Source organism: Copadichromis virginalis, linkage group LG7, assembly GCF_057382275.1.
Source record: "Copadichromis virginalis isolate Kocher_CV1m ecotype Utaka linkage group LG7, C_Virginalis_male_GT1.1, whole genome shotgun sequence".
In the NCBI taxonomy this organism is placed as follows: domain Eukaryota; kingdom Metazoa; phylum Chordata; class Actinopteri; order Cichliformes; family Cichlidae; genus Copadichromis; species Copadichromis virginalis.
In genome coordinates, this window is record NC_140624.1 from 64639140 (window position 1) to 64648556 (window position 9417).

At 42.1% G+C, this 9417-nt stretch overlaps 1 protein-coding gene across 1 annotated transcript in view; it reads right to left on the bottom strand.

The window, feature by feature from the left end:
* The window catches only part of tead1a (TEA domain family member 1a), a 50130-nt gene extending 44025 nt beyond the window's left edge, over positions 1 to 6105 (bottom strand). Inside the window, exon 1 of the mRNA XM_085464742.1 lies at positions 5893 to 6105. The gene's annotated coding sequence lies outside the window, so the exon portion shown is untranslated. The remainder of the gene's footprint in view (positions 1 to 5892) is intronic.
* Positions 6106 to 9417: the final 3312 nt, after the last annotated feature.

Sequence of the window (9417 nt, forward strand, 5' to 3'; positions counted from 1 at the left end):
GCAGAACAAAGCACTGGTTTGAAAGTCTTCATTTGTGACATTTCTGAGCTACTGTAACAAGCTCAGAGCCCATGGTAGGTAAGCTAGCCTTGCGCTGGTAGCTTTATTTATGGATGTTTGTTGTATGTCATTCCCTATCTCTCCTTCCACTTCTATGTAATGCTATACTGAAACTTACATAATAACATAAACTGCACAAAAAGATTAAATTTACATGTAGTCATACTATGACTTCTAAGTGTCCCTTGGAAGTCAGAACTGGGAAATTACTTTATTCCCGAGTTAGCGCGTTCCAGCAGAAATGTCATAAAAGTAAAAAATGGAGTTCGCACCACTCAGGTCTCGTTAACAATACACCGTGAAACTTGTTGTTTTGCACAGAAAAACACAGCTACAGCACGTCAGATAAAGCCTGCGTCACGGAGTATTTAGCGAGTCACAATACATGACAGTGGCTGTACAAACTAAAAGTTTTATAGCTTTACTGAAGTCTAATTCAATGCCGCCATCTTGGACTCTTAACTTGGAGATTCTCCAACTTTCCAAGTAAGGAATTCAAGTCGATGATCATTCCAAATTCAATTTATGATTTGAACGTTAGCATTATCTAGCTTGAGGTTGCGAGCATTAGCTAGGCTAATTGGCTAGGTGCTACATGTCAAGGCTAAAAATAAAAAAAATATTGAGACAGTAAAATTAAAAGCCAGGTTTTAATTATAAATTGCTTAGCTTTAAATGTGCAAGAGGAGAAAATATAATTTCATCTTTTAAAAATGAAAAGGCCACAGGATTCTTTTTTGTGCTATTTTCTGCTGCTGTTCACTAATGCTAATAGCAAATCTAAAACACAAACCAGTGTTAGCTGAATTACCATAAAAAGGATATAAGTTCAAAGAAAAAGAGAAATAGACTTATCAGAACAAACAACAGTGAGTAATCACCATCAGGCCTGCTGAACACAAAAACCGAGGTCGTGAGCACAACAGCAGGGAAACATTTTTCCACTGTGGGAGTTTTCAGAGAGCAGAGCGAGCAGTTGGCCCACTCTGTGGAGTGTTTATCGTGTCAATTCTTCCAGCCGGGAAAATACATAAGTAGTAGTTGAAATCTAGACTTCCTTTTCACTTCCTGCTGAGGTCAGGAAATGTGAGGGTTGATTCAGACTTCCCACAGTGGGATGGTTGGACTCATCCATTCCTCTGCTTGGTGCTCAAAACCCCCGAAAGGCTGAGATCCTGCTTACAGTATTTATTTCTGTTCTTACTTTCGAAATAAAATATGTGAACTTACTGTTCTCGGTGGTATTTTCAGTATAGGTTAAATGTAGCTTTAAAAGTAATGTGCAAAAATTCTATTTTTATCTAGTTATTTATTTCCGTTTTTGCAGAAGAAAAACAAAAACATAAAAGCTTTACAAATAAAATAAGATCACGTGACTCAAAGGGAATATCAAAGACATCAGCGTCTTTATACACGAGCTCCATTCTGCAGTTTATTCACACAATGGCTCAGCTCCCGCGACAAGGATTAAGCCAAGTCACTTTTTTCAGTGGAGATCTTCATTGAGTTTTTTAAGTTAGGGATTAGGGTTAATCCATGCCTGCCTTTGTATGTTCAGTAAAAAAAAATGTACATGGATTATGATCAGTGTACACTGATCAGCCACAGCAATTATGCCCATGACAGGTGAAGTGATTGCACTGCAGAAAATTGCAATGCCAGCAAATCTTGATGTTTTGCTGATGACCACCTAAACAATGTTAGAGAGAAAACACAGGACCCCATAGCAACAACACTCCCCGGTGACTCTTCCCTCCTCTGGAAGGACAGTGTGCCTCATATCGCTTAAAAAACTGCTCAGCTACAAACTCAAGGAAAACAGCACAGAGCCCAAAGGTGTTAATTGACCTCCATGTTTTCAGGATCCACTCAAGCATACACCAGAATGCACAGGACCCAAAATCACGTATCTGTGTCCCGATGTATCACACGATATCGTTGACTAATATCAGCTAATGACATACCATTTACTGATATTGCTGGGAAATATTTAGCTGTTGTGGCACATCAGGTTTGGGATGTGAAATGTTTAGGAATCAAAACAGTGAAATAGTTTTTTTGTTTCATTTAAATGGGGCTATATTAGTTTAGATAGAAAAAATTGATAATTACAAATAATAAAAACTAAATTTAAGTAAAAAGAAAAAAACTGTTATTAGCATCAGAATGTCACAATGAGTGCATCACTAGCTTATTATACTGCAAAAAGTAAAGCCATGTAAAGCTGGTTTCACGTCTTGTGGGTATGAATGTGCTTTTATGGGCTATTTTGTTTTATTTTTGCTTGTTTGCTTCTAATAGAGACATGTTGCCGTATCTTACAACATGTTGCAGAATCACACGTTCGGTAACAGCATTCTTATCATCTTCAAAGTGCAACAACAGTGTTGTTGTGTGACTTAAGTGATTATTGGCACAGATACAAACAACGAAAGAGACACATTTTCAGATACAGTCACATCTGTGTGGATGTGAGAGACACACTGAAAGACGAGGAGCTCGGGCAGTCAGGCAAGCCAGCACAGGCTCCGCCAGCCTCCTGCAGCCACAATCCAGCCACCACCACCACCCCCCATCCGGCTCCCTTGCACACCAGCATCCCCTATTCCACCCTACTCCCCCACCCCACCCAGGAGGATGCCTATTGTTCCCCCATCTCCTAAACAAAGCCTGCACCCTCACAACCTCACCCCCAAAACCACCCTCTCTTTCCCCATCTAACCCCTTTGCCCTCCCTCAGCACACACACTCACACACACACACACAGCTTTGCTGCTCTAATAAACCGGCTCAGCTCCCTAAATTTCATTACATACAAGCCCGGACCCCCACCCACCCAGCCACCCCCCCCTTCCCTTCTTTCTTTTACAGTTTTTCCCCTCTTGGCAGAGTTTATCTTTGCGTATCGTGCTGCATGCTAAATATTGGGACATCAGAACAGAATGCACTACAACAACAACAGAAACTGCTCGATGAAAAACCAGGAAGCTGAAAAACTGGACTGCAGTGACACTGGAGGAATTAATTTATCGTGAGAATTAAAAGGAAGATTGTGTCTTTTTTTTTTTTTAAAAAAGAGAAATTTTAAAAAAAAAAGAAAAAAGAGCAGAGCAAACATCTTGCAAGCCAGCAGCATCCGTTCATTTGCAGGATTTACTGTATCACCTGTTGATTCAGCCAAAATGACAACTTGCACTGGCAAAAAAAAAAAGAACTACAACTACATTTGAAATTATAAACGAAACAAGTGGGACGTCACAAGACATCATTTCATTTGCCACGAAGATTACTCCTCCTAATCCCAGTTCCACAAAAATCTGTGTGCCGGATTTTGTCCTCCTGTTTAGAAATGAGTCGACAGATGAAACAACAAGGAGGACGGCAGCGAGCAGCGCCACTCCAAACTCCACCATATTGCAGCAGCATTGGTGAAGTAGATGAAAACACACACACACACACACACAAACATGCACACATACACAGCGGTTGTGACTAAAGCACACAGAGGCCATATGGTGCGTCCTCATCCACCAACGCCTGTTGCTGCTTCAACAATGGGGCTGCCTGGCCTGGACAGCAAGAGGCAAACACACACATCCACAAATGTGTGTGTACACACACACACACACACACACACACCAAATGGTCGTTAGTCAGTCAGTCTGCGTTGCTTAGGCCCCGAACAAACGCCTGGATTTGCATTCTGCACCTCCCTTTATTCTCCTCCTCCCCTCCCTCTCCCCCTCACTCACACACACACACACACACACACACACACCCCTGGTCTCTACAGGTGCACGGAGCACTCAAAACAGATGTCAACGGACTGGAGAAGGAGAGGCACGGGTGAGTGAGGGGGAGAGGGGAGGAAAGTGGAGGCTGTTTGCCCAGAGCGACTGACAAAGCTTTGTACACTTGCGGGCCTAGACACGGCAAAGACAATGACACACACACACACACACACACCTTACTCTGTTACACATTCAGGCCGGCCTGATTTGTCACTGTTGGAAACTTTAAAGGGGGGATGAGCGTGAATAGAAAACGCAATTTGCATCCACATTCAGATTCGCCCTCTTAAAGACAGGTTTTAAAAGTAACCTGCTCCACTTGGAGAAATCCACATTTCATTAATGATTCCAATGTTATAATTTGCACATCTGCCAAAACAGAGCCTGAACAAAGTAATGGTTCACACACTTTTAAAAAGGTGGAATGAAATATTTGGAATACCTCTGCAGAAAAACTCTTTTGTTTTCCGGATCATTTTAAAAAACACTTAAATGCATCCCACACTTTTTTTGGCACTGGCTGTTCTGAAACTGGGGCAGTGATGAAATTCACCGCTTGATCGACAATGTCAGGTGTTACTTCATCATTTGGACCATTTTAAAAGGCAGAATATGCAGAATAGTCTTTCCCTCCTTGTTTTTTATATATTTCATGAACAAAACGATACATTCAGTGACGTGGGGAAATAGAGCACCAGACATCTTTAAAAAAAAACAAAAACAAAAGAGACAAGAATTAGAAAATTACACTGATAATGGAAACAGCTACAAGTTACATTCCTCACTGATTCCATTGTAATTACTGGACTTGTTGCACAACTTCACATTAACAAAACATTCATCTCCAATATCCCCAATTTCATTTAGCCGCATCAACTCTATTCAAAAAGAAGCCCAAACTAATATTCTCTGAAATATAATCCTTTTATCCAACATCGCCCTCCCGACATCTAACAGAAGGATTACTGTAACAGAATTAATGCATCTACTATGTTTCATCCTACAGGCTGTAATTTTCTCCAATAATTACATTGTGGTTTGGCCCTGCTTTGCCACACATCTCCAGCCATAGAGGACAGGAGCAGTCCTTTGATCAATATTAAAAAGGAAGTACAGAACACAACTACATAGGCTCATGTGAGGAGCTGCTGGAGAACAAGGACACTTGTGATTTGTGATGTGTTTAATTTTTGCAGGCAGCTTTTACTCCAAACTGACAGACGCGTGGAGTGGAAGGAGTGTCAGCATCACAGATCTCCATTTAGACTTATATATATATATATATATATATATATATATATATATATATATATATATATATATATATATATATACATATATAAAGAAGAGCTTTAAAGCTCTTCATAAAAGTCATTTTCTATAAAGGTGGAATAAGAAGTAAATGCGTTAACAGATCTCCCAAACGGGCTGTGTGATGGTGCTGAGAGTGAGCGTGTAATGTGTTCTGTCCACTGGGTAAACACTGGCTGTGTGCATGTTATCAGCCTATGGCCTGTTTCTGTGACTGGGGCCTGCCTGCCTGCCTGCCTGCCTGCCTGTGTAGGAAAAGAGAAAACCCCGCCGATGCAACAAGTCCCCCATTCACTCCCAGCTTTGTTAAGCTGCCTCCCAGCGCTGCTGCGAAAAGCTTTTCATCCACAATCTCTCAATCTCCCGTGGACACATTCCCGTTTTTAAAAACAGAAAACACGTGATTTTTAGCTTACGACAGAAAGAAGTGTTAGGAAACAAGGTTTGTTTTCTGGTGTCGGAAGGAAGGGGAATAAAACTGTAGTGAAAGCGACATCCCTCGCTTTGAAGCTCAACACGGCGCAGTATTAATAAGCTTGTTAGACTTGTTCAGCGTGTAGAATAGGTGTATTTGTGGCGATTTGTATTCCAGTGTCGCCGAAACTGTTTTAATTTGAGCTTCAGTGACCACTTCAGGATTTTAGAAACAAGCGAAACGTCCGGGGGCTTTCAGGCTACAGGCTGAAGAGAGCGAAGGGAGGGAGGGGGGGACTCCTCCTAGGGAACTTACCTCGATTCATACGCCTCTTTATGGATTAATTCCCACACTTTTCACCGGATCGGAGTCGCTACAGCAGCGGGAAGCCCTCCGCCAACTCCAGAGTCTCCTCTCGGTTTTGGTTTGAGGAAGGATCGGGCGCGCTGAGTGCGTAAAATACGCAGCGTCTCTCCAAGGATGCGAAATATGCGCGGAATGGGAGCAGGAATGAAATGAACGCAGCGGACTGAGTTGAACGGGGCGGGGTGAGAGGGACTGGCGTCACCCTGGATGGATGAAATAGAGTGAGTGAGAGATGGGAGGATGGGTGGAGAGAGAGAAAAAAAAGAAAGAGAAAGAGAGCGAGGGGGAAGGGGAAGGGGCCGGACTGTACAGGCTGCGTTCAACAACAAAAGAGTGGAGCGCCCAAACTCTATTCAGGAAGAGGAGGAGGAGGGTCGAGATAAAACACAGTCTGCTGTGCGGGGCTGACAACTAATCAGATAAGGTGACGCTAAAAGAAAGAGAAAAACACTTTGGATGGGAGCTTTGTGGCAGGAATTCAGAGACTCAAAAAGTTAGTCAACCACAACCTAGAAATATTTTTTAAATCTGATTTATAATCAATAAAAACGTGACGTGTGTAACTTTCGTCTGCTGTTATGCAAGCCTAGGTTTGAGTATTCGTGTTTAATGGTCTGCAGTTAAGTTTAAACGCAATATTTCACCTAACAGACTGAGTACTCACGCAACTACAAAAGTCTGCGTCCACAGTAAATAAAAGATGGATGTAGCCATCACGCAAGTAGTGTTTTTGGACATGTTTGAACCAAAGAATTTTGAAAAGTTATAACTTAGGGCCATCCTTAAAATCCACGTACAGCTATAATGCACAAATACCCATAATTGCTAATCAATGCTAAGTAAAATTCTAATAAAAACACTATAAATCAAGACGCACAGCTCTTGCACCACAGAGCAGAGACTGACACATATATTTGTAAGATGATTAACAACCTTTTCCCACTTAGTCATTTACAAATGAGGTGTCCACATATAATAAAACATAATATGTAGTTGCACGGGTTGTGTTTTTTAAAAACCCCGAAAGAACAACCTGTTACACATTTTTAGTAATGCTACGTCTGTGCCATTAATGCTAGCGAACTGAAGGGGAAATGCTTGACAGATTGATGGACTCCATGCAGGAACAGCAACAGCTGGGGCAAACCACTAAAAAGACAAGCAAGCACAGGCTTGACATTTAGGCTAATTTAACATTATCAGAGGCTTGAAGTTAATGCTGCTTTGTGTTGGTTTAACGTTACAGACCGAATGGAGCAGGATTTATGAAGGCTAGTCACTCTAAATCTTCATAACTTTAAAAGAACAAGTATTGGGATTAAACTTCTTTGGCTTTCTATTATGCACAAAGCCCCAGAGGGCTTATCCTGACCTCACTTTTAGGAGCCACTGCCCTAACCAGAAAAAAAAAATCTTTGTGTCTCTATGAGATCTTCGAATGCGGCAGACAGCCGCCTCTGCCTCATAAAGGAGTTGTTGTTTACTACTAAGCTCTGCCTATCTCAGGTTTCATCCCCTCGGGCTCTGCTGGACTGTCATCTCCCTAGAGGGAGGGGCTGTGACATAAAACAAACACAGATATGCCAGGGTCGCAGCCTCCGGAACACCTACTGCAACCCGACACCACGGCCAAGCCAGGCAAGCCAGCAGACAAGCATTCCACATGGCAGCATGTCTGTGTTTGTGTGCACAGGAACAAATTCTCCCATACACACCCAGCCACACAGCTGATTCACATGTGGACCATACACAGTGTGTTTCTGAGACATCTTAGAGGAGGCGTGCGTGGCTCGTTCCCAGACTCAGAACAATGCAAACACAGGAGCAGCTAGTAAAACCATTCAGCTCGGTGACCTAAAGGTCAACCGTCTGACCTCTGATCTGACCTCACCTGGTTTCCTGATGTTTTATTAACGCTCTGTGTGCCCGGAGTCCTGCATCTTCTTCACGCCTGCGTACAGAAGTGACGGTCTGCTGCACATTTGTTATTTAAAGAACACATAATAATATGCACGGAGCTGCTTCTTCTCTCATCAAAAGATTAAAATCACAGCTCAGATCTTGTCAACCAGAAAATCCGAATAGATCATGGTGCCACTCCCTAGAAACTTGCTTTGAGGTGCTAAAAATAATTTTGTGGAGAGGCAAATTGGTCCCGCTCGCTGTACTTTGAGCAGCACAGATCGAACTGGAGCTCTCTCTGTGCTTGTCCTTTAGGCTTCGGTGCAACACTGGATACTCTTCATCATAACATTTACCTTTTTTTATTAAAGTAAATGCTCTGTAATGGTTTGAATCTGTACACAGAAAAGTTAGACACAGAGTTCCACAGGGTTCTGTGCTTGGACCAACACGATATACATTATACCAGCTTCCCTTAGGCAGTATTATTAGAAAATAATACCCAGTTATATATATCTATAAAGCCAAATGACAGAATGGCACGTCTGAAAGACATAAAGGCCTGGATAGCCCACAATTTGCTTCTAAATTCACGACATTGTTATACTTGGGCCTAAAAATCTTAGAAACATTGTGTCTAACCAGATATGTGCTCTGGATGGCTTTACTGTAGCTTCCAGCAACACTGTGAAGAACCTGGGAGTCATTTTAAAATATGTCCTCCAACGCACACATGAAACTAACATGTCGGACTGCTTTTTTTTTACATTCTCACAGTATCAATAAATCTGGAAACATTGTGTCTCAGAGTGATGCTAAAAACTAGTTCATGTATTAATTGCTTGTAATCTTGACTACTGTAATTCATTTTTTATCAGCTTGTTCTAAAAGCTCCCTCAAAAGCCTCGAGTTAATCCAGAATCCTGCTGTGAGAGCGCTAACAGTGACAAGAAAGACAGAGCGTGTCTTTCTTTCTCCATGTTAGATTCTCTTCACTGGCTCACTGTTGAATCCAGAATTGAAACTCAAATCCTTCGTCTCACATAAAAATTCTTGAATAAGTCCCATCATATTTTAGAGACCTCATCAGTACCATGTTATGCTAACAGAGCACCAGACTCTCAGACTGCAGGCTTACAGGTGATGACCCTGAACCATCCCTTAGTTACGCAGCTATAGGCTCAGACTGCTGCCAGGCTTCACGTTGTGTACTAAACACTTCTCCACTCGGCTTTTTTCAGTCCACGCAGGTTTATTCACCACAGCAACATGTCATTACATTCTTGTCTTCTCTCTCCCTTAGTCTGCCTTCATATGCTCTGTGTTTTTACCTCTTAACCTCTCCAACCAGTCGCAGCAGATGGCTGCGCCTCCCTGAGCCTGGTCCTGCCAGAGGTTTCTTCCTGTTAAAAGAGTTTTTTCTTCCCACAATTGCAAAGTGATTGCTTATAGGGAGTTACTTGATTGTAGTTTTTTCCCCCTGAATACTGCAGGGTTTTTACCTCACACTTTAAAGCATCTCGAGGTGTCTGTTAATCCTGAACTGAGCATCCATGTGAATAAACCTGTCTC